General features: G+C 48.8%; 1 protein-coding gene and 1 non-coding gene across 2 annotated transcripts in view; one reads left to right on the top strand and one right to left on the bottom strand.

Annotated features, from left to right (window-relative positions):
* The window catches only part of SYTL3 (synaptotagmin like 3), a 653,935-nt gene that overhangs the window by 42,709 nt on the left and 594,049 nt on the right, over positions 1–17,177 (bottom strand). The window lies entirely within an intron of this gene.
* On the top strand, positions 2,114–2,184 carry TRNAA-UGC (transfer RNA alanine (anticodon UGC)). The gene has a single exon. It is a non-coding gene; the product is annotated as a tRNA-Ala (tRNA).

Below are 17,177 nucleotides of genomic sequence, written 5' to 3'. Positions count from 1 at the left end.
ATTGTATTAAAAATAATGGCTCCCTATCTACCTATATTTTGCTACCAGCAACTATGTAACCATTATTTAAAACGTTGGTGCAAGCGATGCCGGCACCATGCCGTTTACCTTATGTAAAAGCATGGAGAGTAGCAAGGGGCAAACCTGGCAGCTTTAAGAAGCCACGGGGTAGGGACGGCACATGGGCACATCAGCAGCCAGACTAGCTCCCTAATGCCAATGTTTCCTCTAACGTACACACTACCACGCCAGGCGTGCTATGCCTCATGGCTGCTTCCCTATTGCTGCCCCGCTATTGATACGGGAAAGCTCCTTAAGAAGCTCTCAGTCACATAGAAAACTGGAACTAATTCACTTAGGAAGTACATGTACAACAACAACTCCTCCCATATAGTGTCCAAGGACACAGCCTCACTTTATCTGTGCTAAAGGTCCCAGTGGGCATCTAGGCTACAAGACGGACACATACATCCTTATTCACTTCGGGCATTGCAGTTGGTAAAAAGTGGCCTTCACTGCTTTCAAATTCATGTTTACAACTATCCTTTCAATAAATTTTACCCGGTGTCAGTGATATTGCATCACTTGTTTATACAAGCAGCGGTGTTGTCAAAGAGGAAACATTCATTATTCATCTTGTGAGAAGGACTCATTTTAGCCATTGTAATACAGTTCTTCATTTCCTGCTTTCTGATGCGTTTTTTCTGAATCAACGTGATAACTTTTTCGTGCACATTAACGCAGCTGGCATATTTCTGAAGTACTTTGTATGGCGCCGCGAGCTCCGGTATGATCATGCGTGTTCCGTCATTTTTTTTTTTATGGCACATATCTCACCTTTAACTAAAACACAAAGCAAATGTGTAGTTTAATTCTGAAATCTGAAAGCTGCATGTTAGGCATCTTGACGTGACCAGTGACAGAAGTGTCAGGGTAATTATGCGTGATATGAACGAGTCAAAATGCTCTTGAGTGTACAATAAATCCAGCACGTATTGTTGGAGGTGTTAGTCATGGAGTGTAGGCCTTCTGGCACTGTGATAACATGAGTGGCTTTCTGTGTGCAGCTGGTGCTGGGAGGCGGATTTGTGGTGCCGAGACGCTGTAGCGGTTACGGGAGTGTGAGGTCGGGCTCCTTGGTGAGAACTTAGGGTTGGGCGGGAGTGTCGGACTTTGTTCACTTCTGATGCAAGGATCGTGCAATTGTGTTCGGCCGGTTCCATGCCAACTGGACTCCTGCACTGGTTTCTATCTGTTGCTCCATCCTCTGTAGCTACGCAGTGGCGTATAATGCCGGAGGAAGCCAGGCCTCCAGTATTTCACTGAGAGAAACCATTTAAAGCATCATGAACACTTTTTGGTGTATGTGCGCTTTAGAAATATGCTGGAACATAACCTAATAAAATTGCCTAAGTAACAGTTGTCTTTCGAAACTGTGAATACCAGGCCAAGAGATGTGGTGCAGGAATGGTTTCTACTCTCCTTCAGGGGTATGAGTTGGGGAATCTGTCTGCTTCTCAGCCCCCAGACACCACCTCCGCACATTTTCCATCGCTCACACTTCCCTCTCATCCTGCTGCTCACAGATGCTTACTTTCAGAGGTGCCTCTCCTGTACTTCTGGCACGCTGCAGCCCTGCTGTTCAGATAACTTTAAGACCACACCTTCGGGTTGCGAGCTACAACTATTCACCTAATGATTCAAATATCTATGTGGAAAACTATTTTCCTGAGCTACACAGTCCTTTGACAGTCATCACAACTAGCTGCTGTTTAAGAGTTCAGAACTTGAAAAAGGCCAGGCTGATAACTCTCCGCCTTGGCAGTGCAAGAGGGTTTGGTTTTAATCGCACAAAACACCTAGATGTGTGTGATAAGGGGCCACCAGGCATAGTTAGACTGCCTAGTTGAATTTCACCCAAAGTACTCATCCTTATAACATCCAAGAATTAATCTAATTATTTTGCAAGTTGACATCCGGGTTAATGACAGCATTGATTTCATAAAGTTGGAGTACATCTACTTTTACCTAACCTAAAGGAAGTGATGTACAGTCCCAGCATGGGGCACTTGTTTGCTATATCACAACCTATAAGACAGAGTTTCGTAAGCCAGGGGATGTAGTTCAGTGGTAGAGCGCATGCTTTGCATGTATGATGCCCGGGTTCAATCCCCAGCATCTCCAGTAGCTATTTTTCTTTTATTCATTAATTCGAAGCTCAGAATAAATATACGTATATTTTTAATTTTACCCACCAGATAATGTGACATCATGTTTCGGTGTTTGTGAGAGAAGTGCAAGAAGTGACGTCCTATAACAATGCTTTGGATATTTCCGTTCTGTAATGATTTATAGCGAAAGGAAGTGGACCTGACTAGATTAGAAACACTGCTCACGTTTGGTACGAGATTAAGGTACGCACTTGATTTGTAAAGCGCCACAATACTGCTCTGTGTTGTAGGCGCTTCACGAGCGGCATGCTTTATCTTTAACTTGCAGCTTCAACACTGCATCTCCCTATGGGGTGCCTTCCCTCGCACCACCAAAGAAATGCCTGTAATGCAGCAGAAACAGTCCACCGGTGGTCTCACAATGCTCCGCACAGACCTTCTTCTCCTAGCCTGCTACCCAGGATTGCTGCTCATGTAGACTTGCTGAGATTTATATTACTACCTTGTGTCTAGATTCATAGCAAGGTAACCTAACTACTGAATGTCCTACTGTGTTAAGAAGTTTGTTGGACAAGCGATTAAACCAGTAACATAACGAAACTTGAGGTGGTCCCTCTGTAAGGTTCATGGATGGGCCGCCGCTGCCCGATTTAATCAGTACCTTTGGAGCAAGAGTACTGTGCTGAGGGGGGAAGGGACTGCAGCTTGGCTCCCTGCACTGCAAGGGCCGTTGGGGCCTGTTTACCCCACTGGATTAAACATGACTTTGTGCGTTCTGTGGTTAGATAACACCGACCCTATGCCATCCACTCTCACCTCATAAGGTAGGAGGTGTCACGATATTGAGATGCTGTCCTACCTGTGATGTTTAAACCTGCGCTGGCCACCATGCCCTTCTCTGTTTAACAAGCTCAAGCACGACAAGAACAGCAGCACAGGCCTGAGGAGGTTATAGACAGGGACTACTGTACCTTTATGAACCACATTTCTGTTGAATCACATCTTCAAGTTATAAAGATTATTCTGCAGCCTCCAAGAAATTAGCTTTACTTGCTGCTTTGAAGAAAACGACAACAAGATGTACTGAATGTTGACCATTACTCGTTTTTGGAGCCCTGAAGAAGTCTCAATGTGTGAGACGAAACGCGTCGGCTAAGAAGGGAATCCATTTGTGTTCTTGGATTTTTTCCTGACCTGTATTGTCAAAATAAAGAACTTTGGAAAAGAAAAATCTTACTAAATTCCGGACTCATTTATCACAGGACTCTCATACATATTATGGACCTTTGAAATTAATGAATGAAACATTTCTTGGATGGGTGCTGATTCCTTATTCCTCATTGCGTTTTGGGTTTTACCCTTGAAGGAACAGACAGGGTTGTGTTCCTTGGATTCTAAGCACCATCATCACTACTCTCAAGCCACAGGTGAAAGCAGGTGCATCTATTTTGCCTCAACCCTTTCCTTTGGATAAAACGAAAATTTTGCTACTTGTCCTGGGGTCTGATACTTACTGCATTGGGTGTTGGATTTTGCTGCATTTCTCGGGCCAAGGACAATGTTCCCCATTTTTTCGAGTCTAGCGTCAAATATTTGGAAGCCCTGCTGTATCCGAAATATCCGAGTGCCCCGTGTTCCAGAATTACGACATCTTAGCGGGCGCTCACACCATGCATGCGGTGCTTTCTGTAGCACAGCAGCACAAAGGACTGTAGTGTAGTTCCTATATTCCCAATAGGCTCTGCACATTGGAATAATATATCCTATAGATGTGACGTAGGACTTATGTCTACTAGGTCGCTATCGAATATATTAAACTTAATTGTGAGTGCCAGCTAGCTCAGAGGTCACTAGAAACTTTCTCCAGTTCACAAGAAGGGATTTAGTTTCTGGCAACCGCATAAACATGACAACTTTGTTTCCCCAAGATAAAACTGATCTTGAGAGTCGTGGAAACAATAGATAGATATTTTACTCAGTTATTTGTGCATGCTTCGTTTCACTAGAGGTGCAGAGAAATAGATAGACAGGCGTTTTCAATAAAAGTATTTATTGAACAGTCTTCTTTCTCAAGCAGAAGAAATTAACTGCTACAATCGTGATACTGGTTGCAAAGTATAATGCGTACAGTAAGAAGAGTAGAATAAAATAATACTGTAAAAGCATTGTATGGTTCCCAGACCATAGATAAATACATACATAAATAACAAAGGCTAAAAAGTACTCAACTGGTACTTCTAAAATACGCCGACCCCGATGTACCTAACCTAAGTCTAGTACGAGGGAAGAAGTGAGGTGTAGCATAAATTTAGTATTCTTTGTCAAGAATCTAGCCAAGATTTCTCTTAGGGTCTAATCAGCTCCGTACCTTGGTTTAGAATGAAGGAGGTCAGTCTCAGGACTCGATTTCCCAACAACCCGCAAGGGTAGCTTGGAAACACTGGAGCTGGATTTCTCGCCAGGAGAAAAGACAGCGTCTCTCCCAGTGCATCTGCTGGAGGGTCGGCTTCCTTCACCACGTGCTGTAGCAGGATGCGTTGGGCAAGTAGATAGTCGAACTGCTACAAATCACTGTGTGTTTGGTAAGGCAAGTGTGGGCATATTTATACCTTGAAGGTGCCGAGTTTGATGTAAAGGTGGACATAATAACGTCATAAAAGAGTCTCAGTTCTTTGAAAACTCCATGAGTTCTTGGACAAATCAATATTCAAGCAAGGTGAAGTCCCTAGCTGCTGAAGTCGAGTTTTCCAAGAAATTGTTGTGGATTTTCGGAACTAGTGGAAGTAGCCATGCCGTATTTGGACTGCATGAGCTATGTCTGAATATGGTTATGATTTCTATGCCTATATAAGGATATGGTGATTTATACCTATATAAGGGCATGAATCGGGAAAATTACACTAAGGTCCTAAAATGCTATACAACAGGACAGCAATTGACTTTTCTTCACTTTCAATCACTTGTTGTTTGCACGGAATGAACTGTTTGTTCAAGTTCAGTTCAAAGTCACTGATAAATAATTAAGGAGAGCCCAGAGAAGAACTTGTGAAAAACACTGCACATTTCCCTGTCAGGTTCATCTAAGATTACATTTTGTGACTTTAAATGGATGGCATTAGCTAACAAACCCTTTGCACTCTTGTGATGGTGGTCTATGGGAGATAAATGAGCCAGGTGAAAGGCACCAATGTAAAAATTGCTCAGTTTTAAAATTTACAAATATTAATAAAACTGAAGCTTGCGGGGTCCTTTTAATTGTGAAAACAACCCACTACACATTTATTTCACCCTTAGATAAAACCACTCTGACTTATTCATACTCTCTTCTAAGCAACTCCTCTTTAGAATAAAAGTGACACAATGTATCCATATATTTAAAAATATTGCATCATAATGCACAATTGAAGTATGAGTTACTTACCTTCGGTAACGATGTATCTGGTAGAGAAGATTCTAGCCACATATTCCTTCATGTAGAATTATCCCCAGAGGTGAAACTCGATCCGGAAACATTTTTCCACAGCATCCCTGCGCGCTGGGGGCAGGGCGACATCACACGACTCCGCCCAGGCGTTGTCCGAGCACGTGACGTTAGCAAGGTCACATAAGCCCCACCCCGGCGCGCCTACGGCAGGTTTCTCAGAGAACTTTTCCGCACCACAACTTGGAACCACCATACAAAAAACTGTGGGAGCATGGGAACAGTGTGCGAAAGAGTATACAAAAAGGAACCCCATAAGAACAGTGCAACACCGCAGTATCCAAGGGCAGAGAAAGAGAGGAAGAACAGAGCAGAGCCCTGAGCAGCCACCCCGCCATTACCTAGATAGCAACCCCCACCTCACCCCCGGAGACAGGTAACCTGCATAAAGGCATGACACATGTAGCAGGCCTACATCACACCCCGAAACAAGGAAGGGGAGACAGTCCCAACAGGCAGGAACAACCAACCTCTAGCCACCCCAGCCTAGGGGGCATTCACCCCCCAAGAAACAAGGGTAAGGCACGACTAGAGGGCCCCAACTCAGTGGAGGTAGAGGGGCCAGGCCCCTAGCAGCAAGAGGAAGGGAGGGAAGGGAGATATTGGAGGCAAACCTCCCCGACCTGGAGCAGCCAGAACAGCGGGGCATAGGAGCCCCAGAACCCTACCTTCCCAGAACCAAGAGGAGGGAAGAACAGCATCCAGACAGAGCTCCCATCAAGAGCAAAAGAAGGTACTCACAGAAGACATGGCCCCCCACAAGAAGGCGAGTACCAAGGACCAGCCCGGGGTCCTCGCAGAACGGGGAGGAAGGGCAGGCTGTCAAGGAATCTGCGGCTAGAATTGTCTCTACCAGATACATCGTTACTGAAGGTAAGTAACTCGTACATCTGATAGACTGCTAACCTCAGATTCCTTTACGTAGAATAGATACCCTAGCAATACCCCCGGGGAAGGAGGATCTGCGAAAGGACCCCACCAGACTGGACAGAACAGAAGGCCCACAGGGGATCAGATCTGTGGACCAGGGAGGTAACCTTGTCCCTACCAGGCGAGAGGACCCCCACAAGTCAAGCACTAGCAGCCCCAGAAGGGATGTAGGAGGAAGTAGGAAGAGTGGAGGCCCACACACTCAAAACAGAGGAACCTAGGGCAAGGCCGGAGAGGCCGAATCACCCCACTTCACCTCACCCCAGGGCAACAGAGCTTCCACCCAACGCCAGGACAGATAGAGGAACAAGAAGAAGAAGCCCAGAGGGTCCAAGGAAACCAAGGAAAGAGGCGAGTCCACCCAGAGGGAAGAGAACAGGCCAGCCAGAAAGGTAGCTATAACCAGAAGTCGCCAGGAGCATGAAAGACACTGAAGCTTCCCAGCTCTCAGCACAAGAGCAGGAAGGTGAGGAAATGGCGGGACCTATTTCTACAAGCTCAAGAAGCAATAGCAACATACAGATCGCCAAGGAGAACAGGCACCCGAAGGCAAGCAGCACTCCCCAGCAGAGCATAGCTATATATTAGATACCACTACCCCACATAGGGTACGGTAAGTCCCAAAACACGGGAATCCTCTTTGGAAGAACTTCCGCAGCAGAGGAAAAAGCAAGCGTCACAGGAAAAAAAATCAGCCCAGCGGAAGGCTTGACATCAGCCCAAAGAAAAACTGAAGGCCTAATCTCAGGGCCAAATCTGTGTACTATTCCAGCAAAAAACACACACACACAGGCAACAAGGGCCGTACAGCAGCCAACAATTCCAAAGTCCCAGCAAGGAGGACTCAATGGCCAGCAAACACTATCTGCAGCCAGGGCATCCAAAAAGCCCAAACCCAGCTCAACTCAGCAGTCACTGAGGAGGGGAAGGAGGAGGAGGAGAATAAGGCAGAGGAGGAGGAGTAGTAGGCAGGGGAGGACGGAGCCCTCCCAGGAACCTCTGGATGGCAGAATCAGCCGGGGCATGCAACAACAAGCTGGCATCAAACGGATGATCAATGAGCTGCTCCCGAATATGCTCAGGAAACACGCCGTCCGGAAGCCAAGCATGGCGACAGAGGGCGATGGAGGGCGACTGAGGAAGTCATGGCCTGGCCCAACACCTCCGAGATGTCCAGAGCGGAGCAGAGAATATACGCCGCCAGCTCCCGGCCATCCAAAGCATGATGCCGTAAGTCCACCTGATCAGTCTGCTGGGAAGCCGCAGATCCCAGAGACTCAGCTGAGTCCCACAAACCAGAGGAGACCCTCGCCAATACACACAAGGTGTTAAGGGCCCGCAGGGCAGCACTGGTTGAGGCGAAAATGTTGCGACCCCCAAGAGTCCAGCCAGCGGGCCTCCCGGGACGGCGGAGTCAACAGTGGCCGCAGGGAGGGAAAATCTGTCCTCTAGAGTGGACTGGTAGCAGAGGGGTGGAGGGAGAGGCACGTCGGGTCACGTGGCGCCGGAAGGTGACGATGCAGTAGGTGTTGAGGCACTGGTCTCCCAAAGCTGGATGCCTCCAAGCTCCTTGTAGGGAAGAAAGGAGCGAACCCTCAAAGTGGAGTAAGATCTCCATCCCACCAGAGACCTGGTGGAGAACCTCCAAGAAATGGTTCACCGGAAAATTAGCAATCGGTTCCCCCATGCGCAGTATGCCCACAGCTGTGGACCCCGCGTGTGCGAAGGCCACACCCGCCTCCATAGGGCCCTGCGGAGAAGAAATCAGCTCCTTCGTGGGTGACGGCTGTAGACTAAGATGGCCATCCCCGAAGCCAACCGGGACGGGCCAGGGCCAGACCTGAAAGCCTGAAGGCACAGAAGAATGGGGTACCTGCCGCTCCTCCGACAGGCACCTCGGCCTCAGAAAGGGCGGGGAGCCACCCTTCAACGCTGGTGAAAAAGACACCACGCGGCCGCCAGTCTCCAGGAAAGAGGACACCGAAATGCAGCCAGCCTCTGGAAAAGAGGGAGCTTCCGAAGACGAATCCGCTGCCCAACCTCTGTGTGGAGCCGTGGAGTCCGCACCCTGAGGTAGGGCGCCAGCACCCTCCGACGCCGAAGGAGAGACCATGTAGGGCTCCTCCAAGTCACACCGCACCGGGGACCGGACTGGGGACCGGAGTGGGGCCTGAGTCAAAGTGGCCAAAGGGCGTTGCCGGAAAGGCACCGACTCGACCTCCGCCAAGGCAGTCGCCTTCGTGGAGGGACGAGAGGGACCGGGGGAGTAACCCGAAATTCGCCCCCAGCCTCGGCCCAGAATGTTGCAGAGGCAGTCCGATGACCCATGTGGTGGTGCCAGAGACGACTCAACCTCCCACTCACCCTCCGACAAGGCAGCCGCCTGCGGGGAGGAACAAGAAAGGCCCAGAGGGGGACGAGGAGTCCCCACCCCACCTCGGCCCAGAGCGGGACGAGAAAAGGTCACCAACCCTTGTGGCGCTGCCCGAAGCAGACATCAGCGCCTGGACGGCATCAGCTCAGCCTTGGACAAGACCTTTGCCTGCCCAGAGGGCCAAGCGGGGCTCAGGGATGCGACCGGTGCCCCGGCGACACCACAGGGACCTCTGCGAGAGTTTGCGGCAAGGCAAAGGCACCGTGACGCGAAGGAGGGACCCCAGAGGGGCCGCACCCCAACAGCACCACATCCTCCAAGCCTGGATCCGAAACCGTCGGCGTGGAGCTGCCGCCGCGCGCGAGGCAAGGGATCCGCCGATGCCCCAGGAAGGGAAGGAGGAGGAGACGCCAGCAAGGCCTGCAAAGCCACCATGTATGTCTCCATCGGGACTCTCAACGCCCCCTCACCGGGAAACGGTGGCTAGGAGGACGACACGTGGGGTTGCATCACCGTGGGGAGTCCACGCCCCAGGAAGGCCGAACACCAGCCCCCGGGGACAAACTGCGACAGTTATCCACCGGGGAGCGACGCTCTTGCGACATCGGAGAAGGACGGGGACGACAACCACAGCCGTATCTGAAGCCATCTGCCGAAGCTGATTGAGGGGAGTAGGTTGACCTGGAGAGACGTGTCGATAGAAGTTTCATGCAGCGCTCCCACCGCAACTTCGGCTTCAACTGTTGACACGCCTCACAATCAGTGGTGCCATGATCCTCCCCCAAACATCACATACAAATGAGATGAGCGTCTGTCGCCGACATAAGACACCCACACGACGTGCAAGTTTTGAAGCCTGAAGGCATTCACACACTGTTCCACCAGAGAGAAGACAATTGGTGAAGAAAAAAGGGCCCAAACGGGCCTGCAGCAAGACTGGATCTGCTTTGCATGAGGAAAAGGAAAAAACTGATGTAGGCACGCCGGGGTGGGGCTTATGTGACCTCGCTGACGTCACGTGCGCGGAAGACGCCTGGGCGGAGTCATGTGATGTCGCCCGGCGCGCAGGGATGCTGTGGCAAAAAGTTTCCGGATCCAGTCTCATGCCTGGGGATAATTCTACGTGAAGGAATCTGCGGCTAGTAGTCTCTATCAGATTCTCATTTTCCTAAAAAATGTCTGGGACAACCTTCTAATTCACCTCCTTCCTTCTCAAAAACACACCCTTTAACTTTTAGCTTGTTTGTTGCACTCACTCGTCCAGTAACACCAGGAATTTTTTTAACACATATAATATTAGTGAGCTGATGCCCCTGAATAGCAACCCCAGTCAGAAAACTGTTCCAGCACCACTGGTGGCAAAGGAGCAATCCTACTAAAATCACGTGACCTAGCTTTGCAGGAAAACTTAGTACCAAGGAAAACCATGTGCATTCAAGGTAACAAGCAGAATATTGCATGATAGTTTTAGGAGTGACCTATAATTTTGCAAAATTTACACATTTTACATGTCTTACCCTGTGACAGTTGATCTGGAGTTGAAATTTGTACTGGAATGTGTACTATGGGAAAAAAATTTATGCAAAGCAGCACCGGTTCGCTTTTGCGCAATAACACAGTGCTCACTGTCGAGCTAAAACAGCTTTTATTAATACAAGCGAAGCCAATGATATCAGCATGTAACTCTGACTAAACATAGTGCTGCACAATTGTTTTACCCAGTGCTTAATTTGAGCATGTGGTTTGCAGTGCTCGGCACCGGCACTTAATTGTCAACACCGGCTCTTTTGACAGTTGATCACTAGGTGGCGCTGTCTGGCTACTTTAGAGATGACCACAACAACAGGTAAATTAATATAATATACAATAAAAACAACCATGTCCTGCCGCCCAAGCCATTCTTATAGCTTTGGAGGCCTAAAATAGTCAGAATTGTCACACTTGTAGGAGTGCGATGGTTGGTAGTTGTGTTGTTACTGTCATTAGCAGCCTTGCAGGGAGAATGTGTGGTGTATTGTGCAGTGGCCTTTTAACGAGAGTCCTGGAAGTTATTATTTAACAAATTAAGCACTGGTTTTAACCTTCACACCATGTAGCGCTGCTGATTTTCACATAGTGCTGATCCTATGTGTTTGTGCTACAGTAACATTTCCCTACAAGTTGTGGTACTTGAGATTCCTTTCATTGTTTTTAATTGACTTTTTCTAGACTTTTTTGTTTCGGAACATGCACCAGTATCAGTAAATCTGATAAAAGTGCAATGGCGACAGTAGGCCAGCACAGCTTACAGCAACCTCTACCTCTGCCAGCTCTGGCCATCACAAAATTAACACACCTACACACATCGCACTGCTACAAGTGTAACAATTCAGACTGTTCAAGGACTCCAAAGTAATAGGATTGATATGGCGGCAGATATTAGTTGTGTTAAATGTATATTGAAATAATATTAAACTGTTCTGCTCATCTTTAAATTACACAAACAGGGCCACCATGTAGCAGCTGTCATAAATGCCGGTGTTGACAACTAAGTGCCGGTGCCAAGCACTGGCAATCATCAGCTCAAATTAAGCACTGAATGACGATGAATCAAAAAGCTTTCTCAAATACAAAACCTAGCACAAAACTAAGGAAAACACTTCTGGGTCAGATCACAAAGGTCTGAGTAAAAGGAATATTATGCGTAAGTTATGGCTTTAGTTGCTACATATTCATTCCACAGTGACTCACTGCATAACCTATGCACTTCGCAAAATATATGCAGAGTGGTGAATTACCCAGATTTTCCATACTTCTATGATTGCTTAAGGTTGTCTTAACATATATCTCACTTGTGCAGAGTTCGTAAAATTCACCATTTAATTTTCATAGTTATTTTCTCTTTACATTTCTTTCTTAACTGTGCAGCATATATCTCTTACATGTCACCCATGCTACACCCAACATGGAAATATTGCACTAACTCAGATCGCTGTCTGCTTTACTTATCCCAGATTCATTTGGGTGTGGTGTGGGATAAGTGTACCCAATTGCATTTCTTAAACTTTGTATTGCATGTCTTTGGCCTCTTCTCAGAAAGCCCATGGGTGCGCTGACCTTTTTAGTTTGAGCATTCGAGGCCTATTGTAATTTCTTATGTTGGGTTAAAGTCATCCCACAGCTTTTTATTTGTTTGTTTCAGTATCTTTCAAAAATCCTTGCTTTCCAGTGGTCAATCCTGCCTCTGTGTCCCTCCTTTCTCTCTTCTATTCCTCCCATGCAGCAGTGACTAAATACTGTCTCATCACAATACAGTTCTGTTAGAACTGGCTATTTCTGGTAGGCTAAGGCTGAGGCCAAAGCCATGCAGAAACCACCATTCTAGTCAGGGCATGGAAGTCACACGCCAAGATAACCCCTGCTCACCCCCTTGGTAGCTTGGCACAAGCAGTAAGGCTAAACTCGGAGGCAATGTGTAAAGCATTTGCGCCAGCGCACAACAGCAACAACATACTAGGCACACCACAAAAGAGACTCCACACAAGGTTATTATAAAAATAACTTTTGTATTGTAAAAATACATCAGATAAAATCACACATATACATTGTGCCAACTGGCACGGGCAATATTCACATGGGATTATTCACAAGACAGGGCCACATGGGCCACTGTCATAATCAGCACTTAGTAGAAATGAAATACTGTCAGAAATTAGAATAAAAGAATATAAAATCACTGTAGCACAAAATGTAACAGCTAGAAATCACAGCCAGTATCTACTGGTAACAGGTAAGTACCACCTACGCAACCCTAAACACCTTAGGAGCATGTCACGCAGGGGACCAGGACCTCACTAGGACCACCTGTACTAAAAAAAGAACAACCACCTAAGAATAAAATACATTTAGGGGTATACACAAGAACACATTACCCATGATGCATGAAACACATTCGGAGGAGTAATAAAGCGAAACACATGATGCCTAAAACATTCAGAGGTGTTAAGAATAAAGCACATGATGCAATAAAATACATTCAGGGGTGCAGCGCAAGAAGACACATGATGCCTAAAACATTCAGAGGTGCCGTGCATGAAAAGAAAGACACATAATGCCTAAAAACATTCAGAGGTGCCAGAGCAATACAATAGCGCAAAAATCCCATGATGTCTAAAAACATTCAGAGGTGCAGTAATAACACATGATGCAAGAGAACACATTCAGAGGTGCAATAACCATACAATTGCGCAAAAACTCACATAAGCCACTACCTGTGGCAGTCCCTAGGCCACTGGCCTTGTTGGGGCTCAGACGCCCTGAGTCTCAATGTCAGGGCGCGCTGCCATGCAGCGCCAGTCCAAGAACAAGCCTAAACGTAGCAGGTGCCCACTACATGCTGGGCACCTGGAATCATGAAGGAAACTGCGACAGGGTCCTCACTGACCCTTGGGCGCAAACTGCACCCACTGTGGGAGCCACACAGGCTCCAAAAACACATTCCTCGCAGGTAGGAGAGGGCGGGCACCGGCAATGTGCCCCGACGCCCCCTCTAACTAAATTTGCCAAGCGCTGGAGCCAAACAGGCTCTGGGCATCACATGCCCCAAACGTTGGAGCTTCTCAGGCTTTCAGTAACTAAAAATGCCCATGAGCCTCTCTCAGGGAGGAAGCGGGCACCGACAACGTGCCCCGACACCATCCTCCCCTAACTAACAAGGCGTGGGCCCCTCTAGGCCCGAGCACCCATCCTCCTCGTTGGAGCGGCCCACTGCCACACGGGGCCGCTCTTGATACAGTGCCTCCACCGGCACCACCGAAATCCATCTGCTCCCTCGCGGAGCATCAACAGACCTGCCCTCGAGCCTCTCGCGGGCTCTGCAACCACGGTGGGGCGACCCATTGCCATTCGGGGCCGCCCTTCCTCAGTGCCTCGACCGGCACCAACAGTAGCCACACGGAGCCCCCCCCAGCCCTGCTGACTCACCGGGCTCTCAAGGGCGGGCTCCTCCTTCGCTCGCGGTGGGGGCAGGCACCGACAATGTGCCTCGTGCCCCCTCCGTTCGTCTCCTCATGCCGCTCCTCTCGCTCTTCGGCAGCTTCACCGGCGGCGGGGGCGGGCACCGACAATGTGCCCCGCGCCCCCTCCGCTCTCTCTCCTCTCGTTGCAGGGCTCCCTCGACACACGGGAGCCCTGTTCACCGGCCATCTTCTTCCTCGCCGCCACTCCGGTCTCTCCCCCACACGGCGCAGCAGCTCCACGCGTCCCTGGGCGGGGGCGGGACTTCCGGCCGGCCGCGACCGGATTGGCCGGCCGGCCAAGCGCTTCCGGGTTGCCGCGGGCAGCGCGGGCAGCGCGGGCAGCGCGGCGGCCCTTTCCTTAGACAGGCAGGCGCAGGCACCGTTTCCGGAGGAGTGGGCTCCCTCGTGGAAAGTAACCAATATCGCGGCAAGGTCCCTGGCAGTGTAGGCACCTGCCAAGTCTCACGCATCGGGCGTGAGACGCTAAAAACACCCGTAATATCGCAAAGAGTGCTCTCAAGGCGCTAGGGGCATAGACAAGCCCACAGGAACAACCCCTGCATCAAGAAGGGTCCCAGAGACACAGCACGTCCAACAATAAAGTCCCCCCTGGAACAAAGGGGGCAGAGTCCAGTCAGCCCCCAGTAAGGATAGCACACAGCAGGTCCCAGCAATAAGTCCTTCAGGAGTCCAGTAAGCAGGGGGACAGTCAGGAAGAGTCCTCCATCAGTCCATCAGGTGTCCAGGGGCTGGGCAGGGTACAGGGATTCCCCTGAGCCACAGCAGCAGCATGCCCCTGGCAGATTCAAGTTAGAAACAAGAACATTTTGGAAGGGGACACAGCCCCTTCTTATACACAGAAAAGTGTTTGAAGTCCTTTGAAGTCTTTGTGCAAGGGGGCCCTGAGCCCGATCTAAACCAGTTCTGGGGTTGCTGGAGCACTGGGATGTTTCTGGTTTCCTTCAGCCTGTCAGTATCAGGGTCAGAGGTGACATTTGGCCAGCAGGAGGGGGAGCCAGCAGGGTGGTCAGGCAGGCACAGCCCTGCACTATCAGATGCGACTGATTGATTGATTTCCTCCCACTTCCCTGGCAGCAGATGCTGCCTTTCATCCACGGGCTGACTCAGACAACCTCCGGGGCTCTGCAACTCCTGTCACCCTCAAACCAGACAGTTAATCCACAGCAGGCCCAGGCACTCTGGGCCAGGCTCACCAGCCAATCACACGCCAGAACCAACTTACACAAATATGCCAACTTCTAAAAGTGGCGCTTCTAGACTAGACACAATCATGCCGCATATACCATTATGCAGCTTTCACTCTCACAAGTTTGTATATATCAAACTCGACCCTGCACTCCCCACACATCAGGAACTACCATGGGCATACATATTCCCCATTCATTCCTATGGGAGGGCAGGTCACTCACCACGCATACACAGAGAGCTCAAGCACTTTACACTGTACCACAGTGAAAAAGTGCGCAGAGGCCTAAAATCACCAACACCAGGTTCCATAAACAGGCTAGGAAAAAGCAAGAAGTCTAGAGGTGAACCTGCCTAAAGGGCCGGGTCCAACAAGTTCTTTGTCTGTTCTCTGGGGGACTACTTTATTTCTTTGTTTCCTGCTCTTTTTCTGTTTGCCTGTGTGTTTGCCTGTGTGTAGTTTTGGTACCATAGCTGATTACATTTAAATATAGTTTTCCTCCCTCCCACCTCATCCTAATTCCACAGTTGTATTGGGGGTACTTCTTTCGACATGCCTCCCTCTTCGTTGTTATATTTTTTAGACTTTTAGCAATTTTTGCTGTCAACCGTCATTTGGGCTTTTTTTAGTAGGATGTTAGTTTGGTTTTGGGCTTTGTATTATGGAGGATTGGGCTTGTTTTTTAGTAGGTATGGGGAGATTAAGTGATTTGCCCGAAATCACAGGTTGTGGACTCGACCCCGAAGCTAGACCTTGGTTTCCCAGCTCCAAAATCGGCAGCTCTGGCCGTGAGACCACATCCTCTTCTTTTATAATTGTAAGGGACTAGCTTAATAATAAAGGTGTACAAAAAACGTGACTTAGCAGAACAAGCCTTGGCAGCGCCAAAAAGCTGGCTGTAAATGTCTGACTTTTTGGCTTTGCCAGTGCTTGTTTAACGCAATATTGCGCTCGTTGTCACATTGGGTAATGCTCAACAGGTGTCAGTGACTTCTCTTCCTAGTATCCTGCGGGTACAACACGTTGCTATAACCGTTAATCAAGCTGTGGTTCTTTTGTTCTTTCGCGCCATTCTCCAGACAGTATTAAGGGCATCCCTAGCAAACTGAAAATAGAGGCGGGCGCAGTGCAGACTTAGCAGGAAGCATTTGCCAGACAGCTTCAGCAGGGTCCCCCAGGGTGCGACGCCCCTAGGGCCCTGACCAGCAGTTGGTGGAGAGCTGCGGCCTGTGTAAGGGCCACCCACAGCAGCCGCGCCTTCTGCCCTGCTTGCATTCAGTCAGTATGCACAGGATGTTTGGTACCTGAGATATCTAAGGATGGATCAGGTAGGGAAATCCGGGACAGAAGTCAAGTGGAGTTCCCTGGAGAGGTTTGCATGCTAGGGAATGTAGTTTACTTGTGCTAATTTATTAAGGAAGAGCCCACGATTACGGGGAGGAGTAGAAGGTGTGGTCAGATGAGAGTACAGGGAATATTATCAAGGGGGTTTATGTCTGCTTTTCTGGCTTTAAAAGCCAAGAAAGCGGAGATAAAATTATCTCCCTATTACCCAGCTGTCGCTAACACCAGTTAACGACAGCTAGTAGGAGATAGCAACCATCTTGGGCCCCGCTTTGCATGTCAGTGATATTTATCACTAATGACCTGCAAAGTGGGCGTGCCAAGATGTTAGCGACTGAAAACAGTTGCTAACATCGCTATCTCCTATTATCAACTTTTGGAGATATTCGCGCTAAGCGCGAATATCTCCAAAAGCTAACACCTGCCCTGAGCAGTTCTTAGCCATGTTATCCAATGGGAGGTGGATAACATGGCTAAGAGCATTAGCTCGGTAATGCATGAATATCACTGACTTTTCAGCGATATTCATGCTTTGCGGCGATTTTTATCGCATTTGCGTTAAACCTTGGTAATACCAAGGTTTATTTGCGGTAAAAAGCGCTGCAGCTCAGCGGTAAATTTTTGTCTATAACCAAGCAATAGCGATAATTATCGCTATTGCTTGGTAATATGC

The sequence above is a fragment of the Lissotriton vulgaris genome, chromosome 6 (assembly GCF_964263255.1).
Source record: "Lissotriton vulgaris chromosome 6, aLisVul1.2, whole genome shotgun sequence".
NCBI classification, from domain to species: Eukaryota; Metazoa; Chordata; class Amphibia; order Caudata; family Salamandridae; genus Lissotriton; species Lissotriton vulgaris.
This window is presented reverse-complemented; position numbering and strand designations above follow the sequence as displayed.